Here is a 27,029-nt window from a genome sequence, read left to right as displayed (position 1 = left end):
AGTAAATGCACACATATGCATATAGACCTTCACACATACACACAAAACTATTCGTGAAACTTGGTGTTCTAAAGGATAGATATTTACTCTCAACATTGCTGGAGGCTGAGATGGCCAGGATGAAGTAATCAGCAGGTTGGTGTCAGAAACAGGCTGTTCTCTGCTTCCAAGATAGTGCCTCTTGCACCCTCACAGTGAAAATCCAAACAGGACCTAACAGTTTCCCTCCAGTCCATTCATTTGGTCTCTGACCCAAATGACATAATCACTTCGTAAAAGCCCCACCCCTAATATCACATTGGTGAATCAGTTTCAACTGATGGATTTGAGGGCATATATTCAGGCCACAGAAATTCTGCCCCAGCCTCCAGGGGGAAAATCTTAGCTAGAAAATAATCTAGTAGCTTCAAAATTTCTACTCCGACACCAGTTGAAAAGTAACTCCAGAGGCTCATCCAAATCAGAAATGAGTATTAAGATATAGTTCATCCTGGGGCCAGTGGCAAAACTAATCACATCGTTTATCCAAATGCAAAGACATTATAGGCACTGGATAGCTGATGTGGGACAGCCCTCTGTATGCTGTTAATATGTTTCATTACTATTGGTTAATAAGCTGCTTTGGCCTATCGCAGGGAAAAATATAGTGAGGCTGGCAAGCCAAACTGAATACAGGAAGAAAGAAGGCAGAGTCGGATGCCAGAGAAGCAAGGTGTTAGGTAACGCCATGGCCACGTGGCAATACATGGATTAATAGAAATGGGTTAATTTAAGATTATGTAAAGGCTAGTTAATAAATAAGCCTGAGATAATAGGCCAAACAGTTTGTAATTAATATTAAGGCTTAGAATAGTTATTCGGGAACTGGTGGGCAGGAGAAAAAATGGTGCCCAACGTAGGGCATTGTACATCCACAGAAAGCCTGAGAAAGCTTTTTTAAAAAAGGATTCTAGACACACAAGGTCAGAAATGGCTTTTTGGTAGCCATATTTTTTCAGATAGGCTCTGTTTGCTTGTGGCAAGCAGATGTACAGCTCCTTTAAGATATGGCCTCCTGTTTCATGCTTTTTTTTTTTTTGAGAGATCCTGCTACAGAGCACTTAAGTAGGGTTTGTGGGCAGCATGTTATAAGCTGCTTGATGGCGGTATAGACCTGCTGCGTCCCCAGAGTTGGGTCAGTAAGCATGGCTCCCAGAGCTAGCAGTGAACATACCTCTACCATGTTAAAAAGTCAGACAGGCGAAGCCAACAGCCAAAGCCTTGGCTTTGGTCCTAACCATGCCCGCTTAGCATTTTTTAAAACTCTCCTGGTCAAAAAATGATTACAGATACACAATAAAGACAGATTTCAGACAAAACACCCTCTAAATGGGTCACAATGTATTTGATAAATATACATAGGCTTGGGAAGAAAAGGATAGAGTCATAAATTAAAAACTAAAAATAATAAACAGGTTCAAATAAATAAGCCGGGCGATAGTGGCTCACACCTTTAATCCCAGCACTCAGGAGGCAGAGGCAGGCAGATCTCTGTGAGTTCGAGACCAGCCTGGTCTACAAGAGCTAGTTCCAGGACAGGCTCCAAAGCTATAGAGAAACCCTGTCTCGAAAAAAAACAAAACCAAATAAATAATAAAGTTATAATAAGCCACATAAAAATGAGAAAATATACAGTCTGGATTATGTATACTATTGTGTTTTCTTTGGATTTTTTGACTCTTAATGAGCTAACTACAGAGAGACTTTTGATTGTGAGGGCTGTTAAGCTAAACCAACATAAAGGTATCTTGACTTCAAAATTTGGGTCTAAGTATGTTGCTTTGAAAAGAGCTTCTGCTTCTGTTTCCACAGAAGATGAGAAGCTGTGGATTCCTCCTATAATGGTTTGGTTGAGCAAGACCCTCTGAGGTATCCATGGAAGTGATGACCCAGGTGATCTAACATCCCAAACAGCGTCAAGGCTGTTGAGATTATGCAGCATCACAGACTACTACAGCCAAGACTTAACCGCAATGCTAAATTTTCTCAACCGCAATGCTAAATTTTCTCAGGATCCCCATAAGATTCTAGCATCCCCAATCAACAAAAAGTAGTATAGAAAACTATATCCAAATTCCCAAAATATTGTTTATAAGTGTTTGTTTTCATTTAAAGAGGATTGGTTATAAATGGTTAATGTTCATAGGCAATCTCTTTCTAAAGAAAAAAGGGGATATGATATAGAAATGATTTTTAGAAAGGTAGATTATTAAGTCTGTAATCAAAAAAAAAACTGTTAGTCTCAGAATACATTGGCATGAATTTTGGTTTATTAATACAAATTTAAGGTCAAATTTGCTATACTATATATTTCTACTCTTGTTTAAGGTGTTATGATTATGCAACTCGTTTAAGAATGTAATGTTTAAAAATACAAATTAAAAATCATATAATAGTCAAACTTATAGTATTAGATTTTTTAGAGATCTAGATAGATACTCTTTCATCAAAGAAAATGCAAAAATAGTAACAAGTCCTAACTAAAACCTATCTCCTGAACCTCCCCAATTTAAAACATCATTCATCTTGTGTCGCTAAGAGGCAAGGGATTTCCCAAACTGAAAGCCAGTGGACTGTGGCATGTTTTTGTAGCAGCCTTCCACTTTGGGTTCAATTCCCAGCACTCACAGGGCAGCTCACAACTGTCTTTAAGTCCAGTTCCAGGGGATACGGCACCCTCACACAGACATACATACAGGCAAAACACCAATACACATAAAAATAAATTATTTTTAAATGCTAATCATAGACATAAAAACATCCTGGTTTGTTTATTTCAGAGAACTCAATCCTGAGGAGAACTGCTCACATGCCTTCTCAGGATATGAAGAGCTCCTAATTTCTTAAAATTTAGTTCTTGTGAGCTGCTTTACAGTTGTTTATGAAAATCTTAGCCGCTCTTGAGTCCTATCTTTCTACCTCCCCAGATCTGAAGGAGCGGAAGCCTGTCCTAAGCCCCTTTGCTCCCACTAGTGTGAATCTCTTAAGGGCTCACAGGAAACAAAGGTGGCAGACTACTCTGACTGGACCTGCTACCCTAGTGAAGCCAATTATCAGATAAGTAATACAATGAAAGGCATGTGCCTGGGAGCCCCTCCTGGAAGTTTGCCTGTTAATAGTTTTTACCTGCAAGTTTCTGTGTGTTGCCAGAGGGCTTTGACAGCTTTGCTGTTGCAGGTCATGCTAGCCCCCTTCACCGTGAACACCTTCATTGTTAATAATGTCTTTCCAGATCATGTTATCCCAATTCTCCCTAACACACAAATAACGGAATAGTAATACTCATATCCTCCTAACACACGAACAATGGAAATACATCCTCCTAACACACGGATAATGGAATAGCAATACTCACATCCTTCTAACACATGAATAATGGAAATACATCCTCCTGACACACGGATAATGGAATAGCAATACCCACATCCTCCTGACACACGGATAATGGAATAGCAATACCCACATCCTCCTGACACACGGATAATGGAATAGCAATACCCACATCCTTCTAACACACAAATAATGGAAATACATCCTCCTGACACACGAATAATGGCATAGTAATAAATCCTCCTGACACACGGATACTGGAATGGCAATGCTCACATCCTCCTAACACGAATAATGGAAATACATCCTCCTAACACACGAATAATGGCATAGTAATAAATCCTAGCACACGAATAATGGAAATACATCCTCCTAACACACGAATAATGGCATAGTAATAGATCCTCCTGACACACAGATAATGGAATAGCAATGCTCACATCCTCCTGACACACGGATAATGGAATAGTAATAAATCCTCCTAACACACAAATAATGGAAATACATCCTCCCAACACACGAATAATGGAATAGTAACACTCAAATCCCCCTCACCTGTTATAGTGGGTTTGTCCCCACAGGATTATGTGTCTGAACATTCGGTCTCCATCTGGTGGCACTGTTAGGAGGTTGTGAAATCTTTTGGGGGCATGAGCTCTAGCTGTTATCAATGGTCACTGGGGGCAAGCCTGTCTCTGGTTCATATCTGCTAAGATGGCAGGCACTCGTGTTCTGAAGCCATGGATGAAAATCAGTCCTTCCTCCCTTAACGCTGCTTCTGTCTGGTATTCTGTCACAGAATGGAGAGAAAAGTAAATAATGAGTCACTTAAGCCTTAGGAGCCAAAGTCTGGCCAGTCGCTGGTGTTTTTCACCGACAGACACATCTGGGGAATCTGGCTCTTTCCTTGGAATCCCTTCATACATAAAATGTCTCCAGACAGATTCTTCTTTCATTTCTAATCCAAATCTGTGGTCTGGCTTACTAATATTGTGACATCAGTTTTATCAGAGGCCCCCTGTGTGAAGGAACTCATGCCATGAGAATGAGCCCAGGAGATCCCCAAGCCATGTTATCAAGTACTCATGGATGGAATTTAATTCGCTGTTACAATCAATTTTCTGGGGGAAATAAAAAGAAAGCACAGCCTCTCCGGCTCTGTGCTGCTTCCTTTACATGGCTGCAAGTAAAGACACTGGCCACCGCCGATGACCTGACTTCTGTCCTTGGAACCTATGTGATAGGAGGAGAGAACCAACTCGCCTACGTGGCCAGCTGACCTCCATAAGCATGCTGTGCCACACTCAACATGAAATTTTTTCAAAGTTTTTTGAAACCATCACAGAAAGTCAAGTAACAGGTGATTCACCAGACTAAGGACACAATACCCAAAAAGGAGTATGCTCTCTCAAAACACTAATGGAAACTGGGCATGTTTCTTGCCCAGTTCCAGGGTAAGGATTAGGGTAGACTTTGTGTCAGCTGGAACCAAGTGGCAGAACATTCACTTTCAACAAAACGGTAACTGTTTCTGACCATGCCTTTCCCCTGGATACTACTTTTTCATCCTCCGACCATCAGTGAGTAATTGCCAAAGGAATTCTATTATTATGAAAGCCATTCTTTTACCTCTAGTATTTGATCCCTATATTTTTAACCTTGGGTCCTAGCTTGCTTTCTACTGTCATAATAACCACAATGACCAAAAACAACTTGGCAGGAAAGAGTTTATGTATCTTACATACCCTGATCACAGTCTATCACTGAAGGAAGTCAGGGCAGGAACTGAAGCTGAGGCCTTGGAGGATTGCTGCATACTGGTTTGTTCTTCATGGCTTCCTCAGCCTATTTTCTCCAGGCCAGGACCACCCACATTGGGCTGGGCTCTCCTACATCAGTCATTAAACTTCACAGACTTGCACACCGGCTAATCTGATGGAAGCATTTTCTCAATTAAGACTCCCTCTTCCCAGATGTCTAGCTCCTGTTAAACTGACAAAAAAAAAAAAAATCTAACCATACCGTGTGCCTTCCAATCAGCATTTCTGTGTTAAAATAATAATTCTGCCAAGTTTTTAGTTCATCCCAACTTGAAAACCACCTGTGGGGCTTCTGGCTATCCTCAATTAGACAAGCAGAAATGTCTACTCTCAAAGCAGACAAGGGGAAGCCGCCTTAACTTCAGCAGGCAGAAGTTCTGAATGTCAGATGCTGCCCTTCTACAACCTTTAACTCTGAAGGGGCACAAGTCACTGAAGTAGTGGTTCTCCACCTGGGGGTCAAACAACCCTGTCACAGGGGTCACTAAGACCATCGGAAAGCACAGATATGTACACTACGACTCGTAACAGTAGCAAAATGACAGTTATGAAGTAGTAATAAAAATAATTTTATGGTCGGGGGTCACCACAACATGAACTGTATTAAAGGGTTGCAGCATCGTGAGGGTTGAGAACCATCACTCAGTCAAGGTGGCACAATCTAAGCAGCTTCAGGATGTCTAAAAGAGCATTATGTGACCGCGCGCTCCCCATGGTTTGCTCAGCCTTTCTTATAGACCCAGGACCAACGACAAACTGGCAACACCCACAATGGGCTGTGCCCTTTTCCATCAATCACTAATTAAGAAAATGCCCTACAGGTTTGCCTATGGCCAGATCTTATGGAGTCATTTTTCTCAGTCAAGACTCCCTCCTCTCTGATGACTCCAGTTCATGTCAAGTTGACATAAAACTAGCCAGTACAACATCCATATACACATAATGTAAAATTTTAATTAAAAACTTTCATAGGATTAGGCCTGGAGGGAAAGGTGATCCTGATACTATTTATGCATTTGGGTTATATTATCTTGGTCCATCAGCAGGAATGTTTCTGCATGCCAAGTTTTAGATACATTTTGTGTAGCAGGCTTATATAATAAAAGTCTTCCCCTGAAAAAGGTTCAATTAAAAAATGGCTCATATGTAAGCAATCATGTAAATTCAGTCCAAATGTCTTCTAATTCATAGGACTTGTGATGTTTTATATGAATTGTCAACTTGGTAGATTCTAGAACAACTTGAAACATACTTGAGGAGAAATATCTTTGTGTTTGTTTGCTTGTTTGTTTTGTTTTGTTTTTCTGTAGCTTTGGAGCCTGTCCTGGAACTTGCTCTGTAGACCAGGCTGGCTTCAAACTCACAGAGATCCTCCTGCCTCTGCCTCCCGAGTGCTGGGATTAAAGGCGTGCGCGACCACTGCCCAGCAGGGAGAAATATCCTGATGACAGTAATTAAGATGGGAAGAGCTGCCAACTGTAGGTGTCACCACTGCCTGGCTGGGATCCTGGCTGATCCCAGGGGAGGAGCGGGGCCAAGGCACAGCATACTTTCCCCCTCTCCGTTCTGATTGTGACTATGATTCTCACTGTGGTGGGCTGTGCCTTGAACTATGACCCAGAATAAGCCCCTGGTTCCTTAGGTGACTTTTGCCAAGGCATTTTATCATAGCATCAGATAAAGAAATGAAGACAGAACACAAAACAAATCAAACAAATTAGTTCATTAAAAGTTGATGATAAGAAAAAATAGAAGTTGATAAGAAAAAGAAAAAATAGATTCAGACAAAACTAAAAGTTTATCATGTGTCATAAGAAAGTTTGTGAAAGATAAAACTTAAGATAATTTGTAAATTATTGACTTGATTATAATTCAAGGTTACTAAAATTACCGTGACTGGAAAAATGACTCAGTGGTTAAGAGTGTTTCTTGCTCTTCCAGAGGACCCAAGTTCGATTTCCAGCACAGGTGCTGAGTGACACACAACTTGGGGGATGCAGCTCTGTCTTGTGGTCTCTGTACACTCATACTCTTACATAGACTCATCAACAAAAGATTTTTAAATATTTTTAAAACTAGCATTTCCTGTTTTTAAAAAAATCCTAAGGTCAAAATTAAACACTGATGTAAAGCTAAGCCCTAATTTTCTACTTAAAGCAGTAAGTCTTTATGTTTACAGAAGCTTAGACAAAGAGCAGAGATTTTGTTTTATCTCTTTATTGAATGGGCCATTTAAAACCTAGCAATTAGATTTTAATCCAGATTCCTTGCTGTAAGATATTGCTTTTGCACACTTTTAAAGATTTGTCACTCATATGGTTTTAATAAAATGCTTATTGCCCAATAGCCAAGCAGGATGTATGGGCAGGATAACCAGACTAGAAGAATTCCGGGAAAAGGAAAGGCAGAGACACAGTCACAAATCAGACACAGAGGAAGTAAGATGAAAATGCTGCAGTGGGAAAATACAGCAAGCCACATAGCAAAACACAGACAAAAGTAAAGGGTTAATTCAAGTTGTAAGAGCTAGTTAATAATAAACCTGAGCGAATGGGCCGAACAGTTTATAATTAATAAAAGTCTCTGTGTGTTTCTTTGGGACTGAAGAGCTGCGGAACTGAACAGGACAGAAACTTTGTCTACAATTCCTCTGGTGTGAGGATATCAGTTTGTGTGTGTGTGTTCTCATTGGGTTGAAATCTTCCCTTGTCAAAAGGCTACTGCCTGAGAAGTATGAAAAACATGTTCTTTAGAAATAATTATTTCTACTTGGGGCATTTCTGATAAATTACATAAGTATGGAACTCATTTTACCGGGCAAATGTTTAAATTTTTTGTAAAATTTGGGCTGTTATGCAATACTGTCTCTATGTCTACAGCGATCTTCAGTTCTCTGGACTGACAGCTAAATAAATATATAGCAGCATTAAAAAAAATCAGTTGCTAAAATTAATTTAAGCTCTCATCTTCCTTAGCCAAAGCATTTCCATTAATTCTAAATCTAATATTCACTTGTTTTGGAAAACATCAATTATCTCCCTGTAGAACAACTAATGGGTGTACCGGTTAGTTTTATTGTCAGCTTGACATGAACTAGAGGCACCTGGGAGAGGGAACCTCGGTTTAAGAACTGCGTGGATCGAAATTCCTGTGGACGGGTCTATGGGACACTGTCTTGACTACTAATGGCTGTAGGAGGGTCCAGCCCACTGTGGGTGCTACCATCCCCAGGCAAGTAGTTCTGAAAATATAAGAAAACAAGTAGATCAGGAATCAGAGAGCCAGCCAGTCAGTAGCATTCCTCTCTGGTTTCTGCCTTGGTGTTGTCTTCCCAACATCCCTGCTTGTAACTGGAAGAGTAAGATGAAATAAACCCTTTTCTCCCTGAAGTTGCTCTTGGAAATCGTGTTTATCAAGGAAACAGAAAGGACAATGGGACAAAGGACTGAACCATTGCCCAAAGAGAAACATTGCACACTATTTTAAGAGATTTTTAAAATAATAGCTACAGGCTGAAGAGATGACTCAGTGATTAAGAGCACTGGCTGCTTTTCCAGAGGTCCTGAATTCAATTCCCAGCAACTACATGGTGGTTCATAACCATCTATAATGGGATCCAATACCCTCTTCTGACATGGAGGTGTATATGCAGATATATGTATATGCATTCATACACATAAGATTTATAAATAAATAATCTTTAAAATAATAGCTACAATTCAAAATTGGCTACAGAGTCTTTCCACAGTGATTACTCCCAGGAGGTGACCACCTAAAGGAACGAGAACGAGAGCCAGACAATGCTGTCAACTTAATAAGACACCACATCCAAGACTCCAGTCAGCCAGGCTAGAAAGGACCCTATTGGGCACTTACAGTCTTTGTGATCTAAAGCTTCAGTATTTGTATATCTCACTTCTAACTTGTGCTGACCTCTTCTAAGGACACATCCAGGTGGTCTTGAGAAAAGCTAGCACATCTTCAAGTGCCTTAGCAATGACGTGAACCTAATTCAAAAGTCCCCAACAAGTCTCTCTTTTATAGCTTATTTCTTAAGTACTTTCACATTTAGATCTTCCTTGTAAAAGATTTATTTATTTTATGTGTATAGATGTTTGCCTGTGTGGACATATGTGCGCCGTGAGCCTGCAGTGCCCTTGAAGGCCACAGGCTGTTGAATACCTTGGAACTGGAGTCACAGTCTGTTGTGAGCCGCTCACCATGTGCGTGCTGGGAATGGAACCCGGGTCCTCTGGAAGAGCATCAATTGGTCTTAACCACTGAGCCATCTCTTCAGCCTCCTAACGTGTCTCTATTTTAGATGTAAACTCCTACAGCCAAAGTAATAAACGCCCCTACAAAAAGTAAAAACAACAGAAGGGGTTTATTATTAATTGGATCTAATCAATCAGCTGTGTTACTATGCTGTTACTGATATGGGAAATGTTAAGATACAACAAATTCCTAGTGGTCGGTGTGTTGGAGCTGCCTGTATTTCCTGTCACAGCATACCTTATCCTGATTACCTTCTGCATTGTAAATGTGGCTACCAGCCCCACTGCATGGGTCCTAACCTTATCTATCAATCACACAAACTCTAATATGTAGGTGGGATTTTGTGAACTCAAATTCTAGATGCTATACACCCTACCATCAGGCTGCGTAGGCTCTGGAAGCCCTCTGCATGACATACTAGGCTTTTTGGTTGGTTAGGGATGCCTGCTTCCTTCATCTGCTACCTTTACTGCCTTCGGACATAGACCATTCTTGATGATCTTAACTTTACGTATAATAGCTCCTATCATATATCCATGTACATGTTATGCCAGACACAAAGGACAGGAAAAAAAAGTGATACCCAGATCGTGGTGACTGATGGTGTTGAAGCAATTTAGCAGCTTCTTCCTTAAAGGCTTTAACAACTATTTCCTTTTCCTAAAGACTGACTTCTTGTCTACTCTACCTGATTTTCATCATAGCCTAGGAAGGGGCCTGCTGAGCTCTGTAGGGTGTGAAAAAAAACCAACGGGCTTCTGCAGACATAAATTGAGGTGCAACACCAGGAACTGACTAAGCCCTGCCCCCAGTCCTTCCCCCAAGCCAAAACTATGTTACATATCCTAAAGGCCGATTGAAGGATTACAGCTTTGTTCTAGGTGGTTAAGATGTTACAGGTCCTGAGCCGATTTGTCTTGGACTATCTTTAGCTCCTTTAACCCTTAATCAACTCTCCATGAATATTCCTTTACACGGTGTGAAGATATGTCACTCTGACTGGTTTAATAAAAAGCTGAACGGCCAATAGTTAGACAGGATTTGGGGGGCAGAAAAAAATGCTGGGAAGAAGGGTGGAGAAACCAGACGGATACAGGACAAGCCAGACACAGAAAATGAGATAGAGGTAAAAGCCACATGGTAAAATGAGATCAAAAAAAAAAAAAAAAGTCAATTTAAGTTCTAAGAGCTTGTTAGGAACAAGACTAAGTTATTGACCAAGTTTTCATAATTAATAAGAAATGTCTGTGTGATTATTTGGAAGCTGGCCAGTGGGACAGAAAAATCTGCTTACAGGAATCTCTCAGGGGAAACCTGTAACATACACTACCTTAAGAGATCACAGACTTACACTAACCCAAAAGCTATGAACATCGTCAGGTAGCGTCTGAGACTTATAGCAGGGATCTCCTCGTTTTCTTTAACTCACTTGCCTACTGACTCTACTAATATATTTAGTAAATTCCTTAATTTACGACTTTCTTACTATGAGGTTTCTCTTAGATGCAGAGTCGGACTTTAAGATGATCTGTGTATGCATACACATACATTTAAATTATGCCTTCATTTTGTTCTGTGACTATTAAAAGTTTCTGTAGCCAGAGCCAGAGAAACTAAGACGGGATGCTGCTCTTGGAGATGACCTGAGTTTGACTCCCAGCACCTATGTCAGACTGCTCAAGCTGCCTGCATCTCCAGCTCTAGGGGACCCAACACCCTCTTCTGAGCTCAGCAGTCTGCATCACATGCACATACCCCCCCCAATTAAAAAATTCATGAAACCACTTTCACCATGGAGTATGCTTTTCAAGGCAACTTGAATCTGAGTTCCCAAACAGTGGGAACTCATATTTGGCTGAGAATAAACTGCTTCTTATTTGGGGGTGGTAGCTGTGTTTTGCATTGGTACTGGATTCAGAACTGAGCCAGCACTCTCTCTGGAAGTACACAGCCATTGTCACCTGTTGCAACTCTCCTTAATGTCGTCCTTATGGTTGAAACACTCTAACAATGGTCAGCATGTTTTTCATCAACAGGGTTGAGTTAGAGGGATCCAAACAAGACACCCCCAGATTCTTGACTAATAGAAGCTATGAGATAATGTTTCTGTTTTAAAGTTAGGGTTACTGACTTCTCACTGACCCCAGAGGCTAATGTGTTCCACGGGGTATGCTGCACGGTGGCCACATAGCACTGCTGTTGCTCTCCTGCTGCCCTGAATGTCTTGCAGTCTTTCTCCAGCTATTGGCTCTAGAAAAGGAGCTTCCTGGCCCCTCCTCCAAAAACTGCTACCAAGGACAAGTCCATGCAGGAGTATAGAGAGTCCCCACTTAGCTTCTCAGCAGTGTCATGGTTTGACACATCTTCCCTCCGCCACTGTATCTTTTTCACCTCCCTAGGCATTACCAGGGTATCCCAACACACCTGGTAAACACAGACGTCTGCCCACGACCCTGCTCCCTGGAAAGTCTGTGGTTACACCAAGACAGCGGTGTGACAGTGAACAAATACTTCATGTCTTGGTTTCTTCTGTCTGCGAAGGGAGCTATGCCAGTGCCCAGCTCATCGCGCTGTGTGAGGACTGAGCTAGTTTAGGCCCTTGATGGTGAGCCTGCCACACCAACAGCCTACATCAATATTTGCCATTGTTATTGTTAATATCTAGAGAAACGGCAAACCAACCCTCCCTGAACAGCCGTCCCCTAAAACACAGTATTGCAATGCAGTAAGCATGACCTGGGGAAGATGGCCATGGAGCCATTCTCAAGGAGCAAAGTGAGGGATGAGCTGAGAGTTGCAAGCAGAGCCCTGGATGGCCCACAGGTCATCTGAATTCAGTGCAAGAGTAATGGGAAGGACCAAAACAGCATCGAAAAACAGCCATTTCAAAAAGAACAAAATATTTGTTGAAAATATCTTTGTAGTTAAGTTATTAATAACCTTTTTGCAAAGTCTAGGATATTAAGAATTTTTTATGTTCTTATTCCCTATTTATTTATCTTTCTTATGTGTAAACTATCCTCAGACTTTACAATTTTTATTGATTTATCTTTTTATTATTGAACTCTAAGATATTAATATTAGTGCTATATTTTAGACACAATTTTGCAAATATTTTCTTCTATTCTTAATGTCTTTTCACTGTTTTGATGGGCTCTGAAGCAAAAAATAAATTTTAACTTGATAATATTAAAAAAAAGAGTAATGGGAAGATTAGATATAAAGGGTGAAGAACAGAGAAGTTAAAGATGCAGCTAAGTTTAGGCTTAAGAAAAATAGGTATTTGGCAACATTATTTGTTGAAATAAGGAAGAGTAGTGTCTAAGTTAGGATTTCTATTGCTGTGAAGAGATACCATAACTGCAGAAATTCTTATAAAAAAACATTTAATTGGGACTGGCTTACAGTTCAGAGGTTCAGTCCATTATAATCACGGAGAGAATCATGGCAGCATGCAGGCAGACGTGGTGATGGAAAAGAAGCTGAGAGTTCTACATCTTGATCTGCAGGCAACAGAAGGAAACTGTCCCACACTGGGCATAGATTGAGCATATGAGACCTCAAAGCCCACCCCCACAGTGACACACTTCCTCCAACAAGACCACACCTAATAGCGCCACTCCCTATGGACCAAGCATTCACACACACGAGTCTATGGGCATGCCATACCTATTCAAACCATTATAGCAGGTTTAGGATGGGAGACAGAACTCAGTAAGCAGCCACGTTTGAAATATCCATGACATCTGAGAGACCAAGTCAGCCATCGGATGTGTACGTGGGTTCTTTTGACTACTTCACAGTGCTTAAAAAAAGCTGGAAGACTATGACTCAATCTGACCCAGGTTAGGGAAGAAGTTGAGTTGGTGGAGTGCTTACTTAAGCATGCAAAAAGCACTGGACTGCATAAAAACAGGCATAGTGGTGCATGCCTGTAAGCCCATCACTTGTAAGTAGAGGCAGGGAGGTCAGAAGTTCAAGGCCATCCCTGAGCTACATAGCACATTTATCTCATTAAAATATTGTTACTCTTTCATTCTTCTCATGGTTACTAATGGAAACAATTGCGTCTACCACCATGGGAGTACAGGACCAGATCCACAGATGCTCCATGGCTCATGGCTTGTATTGTGTATTTCAGTGAGCAGGAACATCTTAGCCAGGACACAGGGTGGAAATTGCCAGAAACAAGTTTACTCTACCTTCTGGCATGTACTTAGGCAGCAGTGGCTCCAAAGCACCTTGCCCAGCACCTGACACCCACGTTGTCCAGCACCTGATGACACCCCATACATTTATAACCCCAGCTGGTGTCCTACATACCTTGTGGGACAACCATCAGATTTGGGCAGCTTCTGCCATGCTGTGAAGTTCCACTATGAACTTTTGCCTCCTCCAGACTCAAACCAGGATTCCTTGTGGTGGCGGGAAAGCTTCTTGCCTTAGGCATCCCTTCTTCATAACAATAATCACTCCCATTTAAGAACAATTTTCAGAATAATTTCAAAGATCTGTCTGCTTTGATCCATAGCTTCTGAGGGTAGGTGTGATGGTCCTCGTTTTTCATACAAGCAAAAAGGGCAATACTTGAAGACACTTCTGCAGTGTCCTTTCTCCTCTTGGTTGTAGCTTCCTGGGGTTTCCTTACAAAGTGGTGGCATGAGCTGTGTCTGCAGCTGCACTGTAACGCCTTCATGTCTGGAAGTCTTCACCAGTTTGTATTAGCCTGTTTTCGATGCTAAAAAAGAAATACCACTAACTAAGTTATAAAGAAAATACTTGATTTTGTCTCATTGTTCTTTCTCAACGGATAGCCAATGGCAAAAACAGACAAACAAAAACATATTACTAAATCATCACCCTAGAGTTGAGTGTGGTGGTACCTACCTCCAGTCCCAGCACTTGGGGGGCTGAGACAGGAGGATTACCACAAGTTCAAGGACAGTCTGGCTTACATATTGAGTTCTGGGTCAGCCTATAGAATAAGAATATTTAAAGCAAATAAGCATTCATATTAATATTTCATACAAATGCTAGAGCTTCTGCATATTCTAGCTTGCGTATGCTCCGCTTGCGACTTTCTTCCTATTTCTCAAATTATATATGTCCTTACTTTATACCACCAAGAATACCCTGCCTGGAACAATTTCATCTTTATGAAAATCTCTGCTGTTTCCTTGAGATCCATAATATTACTAGGAAGTGAGTTATTGAGCCCAAATCTAGTATATGATAGTAGTATAGCATAGTAGATTCAGAATCTGCTATCCTGACTGTTTACTGAAATAGTCACGTGTGTTTCAAGGTTTAAGATGTTTCTCCCCATTAATAAAGAATGCTCAGTCTTAGAACCTGACCAAGTTATGGTCCCTAAAATGATGTGTGTGGGATCCTGTATGATTTGCTGCTTTGTGTGTGTGTGTGTGTGTGTGTGTGTGTGTGAGAGAGAGAGAGAGAGAGAGAGAGAGAGAGAGAGAGAGAGAGAGAGGGAAGCCTCTAGATACTGACACATTCTTCAAACCCCTTAGTTTAGCCCACCTGTTTGGCCTTGGCCTAACCCAGGAAGGGTAAAATGTGGACTTAGAGATATATTACTGGGTGTGAAGGGGCCCAGATAAAGCAGCCGACAGCAGGAAGGAGGAAGTAACAAATGGCAGCTCGGGATGCATTCATTAATTTACAGCACAGACTTTATAAGCACCTCGTGGGTGAGACCCACAGGAAATCACACAAGAGTTACATCACAGGAAGTCAGAGAGACTTCAGCCCGAGGCGTGAAGCAGCGAAGATGGAGCACTGGAGAGACAAAGGAGGAGGAGATACCTGTGAGGGTTTTACTGCATAGCAACAAGGGACAGTAGCAGCCACCTCAGTGGGACACATCCAACACAGAAGTCTAGACCTGTTCTTTTTCTTCTGCCTTCCATGTGTGTTAAAGATCGAAAGCATGCATGCCTGCTACTCCACTCCCTTTCAACTCTTAGACAGCTCATGACTCAGACCCAGGGAAGGGTGTCACCTCTTCTTAAATCAGGTCAACCCCCCACAGACTTGCCCACATGCCAATTTTGATCTAGACAGCTCGTCACTGAGACTCTCTTCCCAGGGCGATTCTAGATTAAGTCAAGCTGACAATTAAAGCTAGCCGTAGTGTTGCCTACACAAGACAGAAGAATTACCATGCTAAGCCAACATTCCACGCTGGTGTGAGCCGCCATCCCCTCCACCTACAGAGTCTCCTACCCTCACCTGTTCTTGCAGGGCCTCTCATTCTTTCTTCCCAAAGCAGTCAGGTTGAGTTGTAAGCACCAGACCATGGTATCTGTTTAGTTAACACTTAGGATAAAATAAGAGGTCTGTCCTTTAGGATACAGTCCCTGTATTCTCTGAGCTCCCCATAGCCTTGGGGCTGCTGCCTTTAGCTGGCCCCTCTAGCCTCGTTCCCTTCCTGGATCTTGGCTGAGCTCTCTATAATCTTTCAGAACGCTTCCAAGTTCTCATGCTCAGGCTTGCTTTCCCTGCACAGCCTGCCAGACCATAGCCACACACACTGCTGTCTTCTGATCTCTTACATTTTTTTAAAGACTTAATTATTTATTATGTGTACAGTAGTCTGCCTGCATGTATGCCTGCAGGCCAGAAGAGGGCGCCAGATCTCATTACAGATGGTTGTGAGCGGCCATGTGGTTGCTGGGAATTGAGCTCAGGACCTCTCTGGAAGAGAAGCCAGTGCTCTTAACTGCTGACCCATCTCTCCAGCACCCTGATCCCTTATACTTCTTATTTCTTTTGAAAAAAAAAAATCTTTCCCTTTGGGCCAAAATTTTGTTCTGTGTGATTGCTAATCTCGGTTGTCAACTTGACTACATCTGGGTGTGTCTGTGAGGGATTTTTCTTGATAAGTCTTGTTTTTGTTTTGTTTTTAAACAGGATCTCTCTTCACAGTCTTAGCTGTCCTGGAACTTACTACATAGACCAGCTTGCCCTCAAACTCACAGATATCTCCCGCCTTCACCTCCTGAATGCTGGGATTGAAGGTATGGGCCACCAAGCTTGGCTTTTGGCTTTTGATTAGATCATTTGAGGTGAGGAGACCCATCCTAAATCTGGGCCTTCTGGTGGCAGCTCACACCTGCTTTTCCCCTGCCAGCCCTCACTCTTGATGGCAAATTCAGCTATCCTGTTCCTGAGGCAGTCCTTTGCTGGTGTTAGAACCTTTTCATTTGGGATTCCAGCATAGACTGGAGACTGGCTGCTCTCTAGGACTTCCCGGGACTCCAGCTCCAGACCGAGACTGCTGAAACAGCCTCATGGACTGAGCCTTGGCCTTTCCATCAGCCATTGTTGTCTACTTGAACCACAGCCTGTAAGTCACTCTAATAGATCACCTTTTAATATACATGGACAGATATAGTCCTTCTAACTGTTTGTCGCTTTAAAGAACCATGGCGGACACAGTCAGGCTTCTCCAGGTCCTCTGCTTGTCTTCCATTCTCTCCTTTAGTCCAATCTGAGTAGCCCGTTAAATGTTTTAGTTTTTGTTCGTATTTTTCGGGATTCATGTTTATGTCACAGAGCCACAATTTTCTGTCAGTTACAAAGCAAGGACTCTGCAGTTAAGATCACCAGTCATATTTAGAGCGCAGACACTAGGAAGATGTTTATGTTTATGCAGTATGCATAGAGCTAGGAAAGGCAGCATTTCGATACAGTAGAACCCTTAAGACAAGAGGACAGATGTGCACTAGGATTCAGACGATGAACAGCAAAGTCCCTGTACACTCCATTTAGAACTATAATGCAGACAGAAAGGCTTTGCCTGGGAGACTTTCAGGAAATTGTTGGGCTATTTGATACATAGATAAGGACTTGAGTTTAATCATTTCCTATAGACACTTTTGTTATTATATGTGTCTGTATGTGTTGTATGTGTTAGTGTGTGTGCGCATGTGTGTGTGCAAGTATGTATGACATGTGCTGCTCATGCAAGTGGAGGCCAGAAATCAATGTCCTGTCTTCCTCTGTCACCACCCACTTTTGTCTTTGAGACAGAATGTCTCCCTCCCTGACGTGAAGCTCATCAGCTCTGCTGGGCTCGCTGGCTGATGAGATTTGGAGAGCCATCTGTTGCTCTTTGCCCCAGTTCTTGGGTTACAGGTTCACACTGGCATCTCTGGGTTTTTCCTTTTCTTCCTTTCTTCCTTTCTTTCTTTCTTTCTTTCTTTCTTAAATTTTATTCACAGTGGTGTTTTGCCTGCATGTATGTCTGTGTGAGGGGGCCAGGTCCCCTGAAACTGAGTTACAGACACTTGTGAACCGTCATACGGGTGCTGGGAATTGAACCCTGGTCCTCTGGAAGAACAGTCAGTGCTCTTAACCACTGAGCCATCTCTCCAGCCCCTTCTTTTCCTTTTTTGGATGTGGATGCTGAGGATTCAAGTTCAGGCCCTCATGCTAGCACAGTAGGCCCTTCATGCCCGAGACATCTCCTCACACTCTTTCTCTTTTATTTTTAGTTTTTATTTTTTTGTATACTTCATGTAGCTCAAGGCTCAGGGTGGCCACCAAGCCGAGTAGCTGAGGGTGAACTTTAGTTCTTGGTCCTCCTGCTTCTACCTCCCGAGTGCCAACAAACTTGGTTTATTGCAGTCTTTCAGTGTACGATGCTGATAATAGAATTCTAAAATAAGGAAAGCCTTGCTGGGTACTGTGGCCTAGACGTGTGACCCTAGTAATTTGAAGGCACACACAGGGGGATCAGGAGTTCAAGCATAACCTCAGCTGTCGTAGAGGCCAACCAGAACCATATGAGAACCGATCTCCAAAACAGTATATGTGGATAACCATAGTGCAGAAATAACTGCTAAGTGTCTTACACGAGAAAGTGCTATGGGTGGATAAAGAGAGTATTGAGAGAAATTCAGCCCACCATTGAAGATATAGTGTGCCTCTGGTTCTCACAGAAACAATTTGTTTTGCTAATAATGGCATATACTTGGGGACTATCCATTTTAATTTATCAGTAATGACATATTTTATAGTTATAGACAATTGAAGTACTATTGTTGGAAACAAATTCTACTATTTTTATTTTTAAATTAAAATAACTATTACTGATTGAAAATTGAGTCAATACTGCTAATAAAGTTTACTGCTTCATGTCTAGAAAAAAGCTAAAGAAAAATCAAATTTTATTTTTTTCAGAAGTTGCATTGGGAATATGTTATTACTATAACAAAAACATGAGTCAAAATAATAATCCTTAACATTAAGAAAATCCTGGTTTCTATGCACCTGAAAAAATGAAGTTTGATGAAAGTCCGACCCCAACCCTGCGTTGGGATACTGAAGCAGGATTTCTGTGAGTTTGAGGTTAGCTGGGCTACAACAAACTAACAAAAACAAACAAGCAAACAGATGCTTTATTTAAAAAGGAACTTATTTGTAGAAAAGGATGCTTTATTCAGAAAGTTTTAGTTGCTTTTCTGAATCTGTAATCTTGGGAAAAGATGAAAAACAACTCTGTGATTCACAGCGGTCTCAGGAGGGAAGAACCTATATCACCTGTGGTGACATCATCGTATCCTGACCATGGGCCATCAAGAGAAGTATCTAGACTGTGTCCTAGTTCGCTTTCTATTGCTGTGATAAAAACACCATGAACAAAAGCAGCTTGAAGATGAAGGGTTTATTTGGCTTACACGCCCACATCACAGTCCACCATCAAAGGAAGCTGGGCAGAAGCAGAAGTAGGGACCACAGCTATTATCTTGCTCCCAGAGTCTAGCTCAGCCTGCTTTCTTACACACCCAGGACCAGCTGCCCAAAGGTAGCATTGCCAGTAGTGGCTGGTTCCTCCCATACCAATCCTCAATCAAGAAAATGCCTTATAGACTTGCCTGCAAGCCAATCCAATGGAGGCATTTTCTCAGCTGAGACCCATCTTCCCAGTCAGACAGCTCCTGCTATTATTTTGTCAAGTTGACAAAGAGCTCATCAGGACAGACTGTGACCTGTTTGTAGGGATGTTTGTCGCCCTCAATCTATTAGCACCCTGGCTGCTTCTGTCACAAACTGCACACACTGGATAATCTTATTAATCAGATCCCCAGATGTCCTTGACGTTCCCACTGACTTCCGTGCTGAGCCTTCATTACAGATCCTCACTTCTCTATTTTGGACTCAGATTTAAGTCCACTCTCCCCTCTCTCTCCATTGCAAAACACAATCCCAGTGACTCCTAGCCATAGCATCGCCATGAATAAAATCTCTTGCCATTTTTTTTAATTTTAAAAATAATTTTCTCATGAAACCCTCTTTCAAATTCATAGCTTTTTTTAGTTGCTACATATGTACATATAAATGTATGTATATATTCTTAAGTACATAACTACAACATACTCAGTTCATATAATGCTGCTTTTATGTTTATGCTTCCAAAGCCGAACATTTGGTACTGAATAACTAATTGGTGTGTTCTTCCCTAGGGAAAACTATTTCTCCTGTTCTTAGCATCCCTTTGTTGCCTGAAGTTCTTTGTTGAGGCTTCATGAGGAGGACATGTTAGCTGTCATTCTTGTTCAGGCAGTCATGCTGGTGAGAGAGACTTCATAGGTGTAGCTGCTGACATTTCTAGGAGACACAATCTTCGCCCCCTCTTCTGTAGTAATAGTGATCCCTGGCTCTTAGGTGGGAGAAGCTGTGTTGTAGATGTAACAGTTGCAACCGCTGCTCGCCCTCTTCGAAGAAATTCTTTGGTAATTTCATACATGTACCCAATGTATTTAGATCAGGTCCTACACCCCCTCGGTTGCTTACCATTTTTAGCAAGTGGCAGAGATAATTTTTAACAATTACTTTGTGTGTGGCTCAGACAAGATTTGATTTCTCATTCAATCCCAAGACCCCAGCTGTGAGAGTCTGAAGCCTTCGTCTTGTTCCTGATGGACTGACTCATGTAATGGTTAACTTACCTGACTGAACTTAGAATTGCTTGGGAGGCGACCCCCTGGGCATGTCTGTCAAGGCATTTCCAGAAAGGATTAGCTGACAGGGGAAGATCTTCCTTAACCTGAGCAGTGCCATCCTGGAGACTGCGGGGAGGGGGTGAGAGAGAGCCAGGTAACCATTGGTCCTTTGTCTCTGTTTCTAGACTGCTGCTGCAATGTGACCAGCTGACACACCCGTCCCCAAATCTCTGCCGCCATAGACTGTACCATGGTACTGTGAATCAAAACACACCCTTCCTTACGCTGATATTATTAGGTATATTGTCATAGCGGTAAAATGACTGACGATCAAGGATCTAATGACGAGTGGAGCTGGTGCGCATCTTTGGAGCCGATGCGCATCTTTGGAGCTGGTGCGCATCTTTGAAGCTTGTGCGCATTGTTGGAGCTGGTAAGGAGCAATTATGAGTCTTAAGATTCTGAGCACAGTTTTTGAAGCGGCGGCAGAGTGTGCCCAGCTTCTTTTGAGAGGCACCTGCAGACTGGGAGGTCTTCCTGGGCCTCTTTCCTAAGTGGGAATTACTCCCCGCCTCCCTGGGTTGAAGTCCTTACTGCATCTCTGTGAGCCTTTCTGTTCTCTCCATTACCCTTCATCTCCTACGGGAACTCCTCGGTTGGCTGGATGACCTTCTTCTGTTCAGCTCCTCTGTGCACTGCCAGAATTCTCCCTTTCCCAGTCCAGAACTCGAGTCACTTGAGCTTTAGGTCCCCGCTGCTCTTAAAAGATGCAGGAATCCCCAGGAGACTGATTACAAATGGAACAAATCTTTTCTCTGTTCAGCGACGCTTTGGAAACATTCAGACAGCCAAAGCCTCCCTCCAGTCTCTCACCTAAACTAAGTCCAAAGACCCCATAAAACTGACCTCGACAAGACAAGTGTGTCTTAAACTCCTAATAATAAACCAACCCCCAAACCAAAAGAATAAAAAAGCAAATGAACAAAATAAAACACAAATTTAGAAAGCAAGTGAGGGTCTCAGAATGTATCTCAGCTGTTAAGTGCTTCTGAGCACAAATGAGGCCCTGTGCTCAGTCTTCATTACTTCAAAACAAACCAACAAGGAACATAAAACCAACGAAACCACACACATATACACGCCCACGCACGCGCGCACACACATGCACTCATGCACACACGTCTACACACATTCACACAGGTGCACACACACATGCACGCAGACACATGTGCGCACACATGCGCACACACACACACACACACACACAGAGCAGAAGAAAAACTTCTGTGTTTTAAGACAGAAATGTTCTACTTCACCACCTAGGACTTGAGGGGTATCCTCAAGAATTGAGAGTTCAGAAGAATAGAGGCAGTGAAAAAGAGGGCCTTCTGAAACAGAGCAAGCATTTTTAAATCTTCAAAGTTTGCAACACAGATCCTGGTAAGAAAGTTTTCTCTTCTTCATGGATAAACTTAACCCACCTGTCAGGAGCACGGCTTTGGTCTAACTGTTCCACAGTAGTGAGTCTGGTATAACTACTCCTGCCTACAGACTGAAGTTTTTAAGATTTGAGGCTTCTGTTTGTGTCTGTCACTATGTTTATATAAGCCATATGTGTCATATGAATGATATCCTCCCATCTCCAAAAATAACTCGTAAAAGCTCTACTTAATCAGCTTAAAACAAATAAGTTCTTACGTAATTAAGTATTTCTAAAAAAAGAACTGACCCAGACACTTAAGATTTTGAGAAAATCTTTATTAAATAAAAATACTGTTGGATTAGTGGAGCGATTTTACAGTTGGGTGTGGTAGTGCATACCTGATCCCAGCTCTCAGGAGGCTAAAACCAAAGAATCACAAATTCAAAGTTAGCCTAGAGCACATAGTGAATTCCAAGTCACCTGAACTACCTATCAGGATTTTATCTCCAAAACAACCCAACAACAACAACAAAAAAAAAAACAGTAAAATAGAAAGACAAAAGATGACCTCTCAGAGTTGTCAGCATTAAATATAATCCAGACTTATGCCTTGGATTCCACGTGGGTTTCCTAAGTAAGTTCATGTGATCTCTGTCACAAGGTTCAGAATGAGGTGACATTTAGGTGATTATTATCTCAGGAGATTTTTATTAGTAAATCAATTACAGTTGTTACAAACAATTATTAGAGAAAAGTACATAAATAAGTAAATTATTTGACTATGATTGTTTTGTTTCAAGTATGTTTTATATGTCTACTTAAAAATAACATCCTAAGCTGGGTGTGGTGGTTCACACTATGTATGGGCTGTTTCATAACGAAAAGGGAGGCAGAAGGACACAAACTAAAACAACAACAACAACAACAACAAAAAAAAACCCAAAAAACCCCGAAGTGCCATAGGAAGTTGTAGCAAGAAAAAAAAAAGGTCAAATTATCTAAGCTTAAATGCTTTTATTATAGAAGTTTTAAAATAAGCTGTAATATAAAACACACTGATACAGATAGTAAACTTTGGCCACATCTCTGTTAGGATGACAACGTTTCTCTGGAGAATTAAGGAACCAAGACTGAATAATACTGTCCTTGGCAAAACTGGCCTGATAGCTTGTTTAAAAAAAAAAAAAATGTTCCCAGCCTTACAGGGAAATAAAGAACACCACTTTCTGGTACTCCTAAAAACATGCGAATATTTAGAAGATCCCTGAAAGCAGAAGAATTAACCAAATCAAAGTCTGACATGAAGGTTGGCCTTCCTATCCTTGAGGGGTTTTAAAAGTTCCTTCTGTGATGTGGGGGATTGCTCGGTTAACACACTTTGTCTTGCCTGAGACCTTAGATTGACACACACACACACACACACACACACACACACCAGTCACATTCCATATAAAGAGTTCCAGCAAAGAATACTTCAAATGAGCCCGTGTGTGAGATGCTGTTCTTGCTGTACTTCTGCAAACAATCAGCCCACACCTGTCTTACTCTGATTATCTTTGCAGAAATGGGAGAGAGAAAGCTTGTGTTTTAGTAGAAAACTCGAACATAATCATTATGAGCCTGTAGCCCTGATCACGATCCCAAGCTTTTGTTACCTACCTATAGGTAGGTAGTAGATACCTGAATTCTTTCAGCTCCCTCCAACATCTGGCTATAAAGACCTTCAAACTAATGTTTCTGGTTTGGCTCTTGCCCTCCTGACTGTCTATCACTGGAAACTAAATCTTCTTGCTGCCTTGGAAACTAACTCTAAGACTAGATACAATCTTTTAAAACCTCACATACCAGGCCAGGCATGAGCCACCTCACAGCACTGTTGTGTGGTTATTCAGAAAGCTCACCCAAGAGTCCACTGCCCTAAACACTCACAGAGCAAACCAGGAAAATTGTCCTGGTGCAATGGCCATCCACATCCCACTGTTGAGAGATGCTTAGTGCTCAATCTAGAAATCTTGACAAACTGTCTTCCTTCTTCTTTTTATTTTCATAGAAATTCCCCCTCACCAAATGCCTGGCTGCTTCTACAATCAAGAAAATACTCACTTTTACCAAACAAACAACTAGGCTAAGCCCTTAAGGAGCAGCACACATTGTTTAAAGATTGCCTCTTCCTTCAGAAACTGGTAAAACCTCAGCTTTGACTTCCCTTTGGCAAGGCTCCCTTCAGTTCCCTCCTTGACCAGGTTCAGATGTAGTTTTCTTTCTCTGTCCTCACTGAATCTGATAAAGCCACACATAATAGCTCACATCTTCAATGCCAGTACTTGGGAAGCTGGGACAGGAGGATTGCTATGAGACCAACTTTGACTACATTGTAAACTCTAGGCCCTTTGCTCTTGGTGCCCTGGCATATTTTGGAAATAATCCTTTAAACAGTTTAGCCAGAAAACCCTCATCTTCAGTGTCACTGATTAGCAAGTTTCCATCACGGCCCCCACCCTGCTACTGTTGTTAATACTCCCTTACTCCACCTTGCTGAAGAAAAGTTAGGTCCTGTCTCTCTCATACCCTCACTCCCCCCAAAAAATCTTCCTCTCCCAGTTGCCATGGCTCCTTCTGAATAAAGCCTGACTTGCCACCTTTAACAAGTACCATTAAAAGTCCGACTTTTCTTTAATGCTTCTGAATACGTATCAACATTTTACATAACAAATGCATTTTAAATTAATGTATAATGTCTTGTGTGATGATCAAATCAAATGACTTTGCTTATCTATCATTTCAGATATTTATCATTTCTTGGCATTGAGAACATTCAAAATCCTTTTCTATAAAGTTACTTGAAATATGTTGTCAACCATAGTTAGTGTACTGTGTTAAAGAAAATGCTAGAAGTTGCTCTGTCCACTCTGAAGATACAGCTTGATGGTAGAGAGCCCTTGCTAAGCATGTACGTGGCTCTGGATTCAGTTTCGCTTCCTAGTAACACACACAAAATTATTCCATCCAACTACACTCCTGTACCTGTAACCTAAAGTTTAGGGCAAAAGTGCTGGATTTTACAGCTCCACTAGTCCAGCTCCATCACCTGCTCCAAAATGGCCAATGAAGACAGAAGCTGCTGAAAAGCAGAGATTTCATTGATATGCACATTGGAAAAGGAACCGATAAGGGGTCTAGTCACTCCAAATCTGTTTAGGGGGAATTTACAAGAGCTTTAGTTTTAGAGGAAGAATTAAGGTTCGGGACAAGAGGTAGGAATAATTGCTGGGCAGTGGTGGCACACGCCTTTAATTCTAGCACTTGGGAGGCAGAGGCAGGTGGATCTCTGTGAGTTCGAGGCCAGCCTGGTCTACAGAGCAGGCTCCAAAGCTACACACAGAAACCCTGTCTCGAAAAACAAAAACAAACAAACAAAAGAGATAGGAATAGTGAAACAGACCTGGTCAAATGCAGTCTGATTGATCATTGTCTCAGTGCTGGTTCTACTTAGGTGCCTCTTGGAGGGAAAGGCTTCTGGAAGAGGGCACTGTAAAAAGTGACAGTAGAATGTCTCAGTTACTCCTATGTGTTTGGCATTCTGATTTGAAGGAAATGAGTTTTTAGACAGATGTTCCTCGAGTATTATACCTCAGTGCAGAGGTCAGCAGGTAACCCAGAGTAAATGAGACAGCTACAAAATGAAGGCAAAGATGTCAGGGTTTTCTGCTTTTCATTACCTTTGGGCCCGAGTAAGGAGCCAATGCTTTTTAGCAAGAGCTGTGTCTAAGTGTCTGCTACATACCTTCCCCCTTCCCCATGATTTCTCTAGTGTGCATAGATTTCTATTTTGTGTTTATTTACTCATTTATCTCCCCCATGTGAATGTAAACTCCATGAAGACTGGAATTCTATCTCTTTTGTTCACTACTATAGCATTAAAGTCCCTGTCAGTGGTTTGGGGACAGAGACACAGCTCCACCCTATCCTCAGCAGCCCAAGGAGTACCCCAATCTTTCAGGGTCATAATTTAGGCCAATCCAGGATTAAGATTTTTTAAAAATGTATATGGGTTTTTGGTTTTTTTTTTTTCCTGCATGTATGTCTTTGCACTATGTGCATGCCCCCAAACCGGTTTGTGTCTTCAATGCAGAAAAGAATTTCAAGATTATCCAGTATGAAGCAGAGTTGGGGCTTTTTAGGAAATATAGACTTTAGGTGTGAAGGTTAGAAGAAAGAAAGGAAAACAAATGAGACGTGTGGGTACGTCTTCCTCAAGGACGAGTTTTCATTTAGTGTCTTTTTTTTTTTTTTTTTTTTTTTTGATTTTTCGAGACAGGGTTTCTCTGTAGCTTTTGGTTCCTGTCCTGGAACTAGCTCTTGTAGACCAGGCTGGCCTCGAACTCACAGAGATCCGCCTGCCTCTGCCTCCCGAGTGCTGGGATTAAAGTAGTGCGCTACCGCCGCCCGGGTTCATTTAGTGTCTTAGTATTAGCCATAGGTACTATTTCGGTGGCTCTCAAGTTAAGAGGCAAAGAAATCCCCGACTCATGCCCAACGGTGGTGGTATAAACCTTTAATCCCAGCACTTGGGAGGCTGAGGCCGGGGAACCTCTCTGAGTTCAAGGTCAGCCCGGTCTACAGAGCAAGTTCCGGGGCAGCCAGGGCTACACTGAGAAACCTTGTCTCGAAAAACCAACCAACCAAACAACCAAACAAACAGAAAGAAATCCCTCACTCCATCCTGCCCCCGTGATAAGTAAAATTATAACGAGGCTCCAGAGGTGCCTCGGGAGGAATTAAAATCTGATAAAACCAGGAGTCTCTAGGGTTGCACAAGGGGTTTCTTGTAGAGTCCTACAAACTTGCAGGTTTTTCAACTGGGGGCGGGGTGGAGGGAGAGGAAAAAGCCAAAACCAGTTTTTAATTGTAATGAAACTCTTCTCTGCTAGTAAGAGGCTTCAACCAGAACCATGGGTAAGGGATTCCTTTGTCTATTGATTTTCCCTTTCTGCTAGTCTCACCTTGGACAGGGTTGTGACGTCAGTGCAAAGAAATGTTAAAGAAAGGAAGAGACAGATTAGCAGAAGGTGTTAAATGTCGCCAATTAAAAGGTACCTAAAAAGGAATTCCCGCGAGTCCAGTGGCACGTCTCTTCCTTAGTTCCACAGGAAGGAGGGAAGAGAAACTAAATGA

At 41.9% G+C, this 27,029-nt stretch overlaps 1 long non-coding RNA gene across 1 annotated transcript; it reads right to left on the bottom strand.

Annotated features, from left to right (window-relative positions):
• Positions 1-12,954: 12,954 nt before the first annotated feature.
• On the bottom strand, positions 12,955-27,001 carry LOC121437737. The gene is made up of 4 exons (XR_005973008.1): positions 26,952-27,001; positions 25,297-25,383; positions 13,788-14,202; positions 12,955-12,967 (listed from the first exon to the last, which is right to left on the bottom strand). It is a non-coding gene; the product is annotated as an uncharacterized LOC121437737 (long non-coding RNA).
• Positions 27,002-27,029: the final 28 nt, after the last annotated feature.

The sequence above is a fragment of the Microtus oregoni genome, unplaced genomic scaffold (genome assembly GCF_018167655.1).
Source record: "Microtus oregoni isolate MIOR12 unplaced genomic scaffold, Mior012 000054F_ref0000373, whole genome shotgun sequence".
In the NCBI taxonomy this organism is placed as follows: domain Eukaryota; kingdom Metazoa; phylum Chordata; class Mammalia; order Rodentia; family Cricetidae; genus Microtus; species Microtus oregoni.
This window is presented reverse-complemented; position numbering and strand designations above follow the sequence as displayed.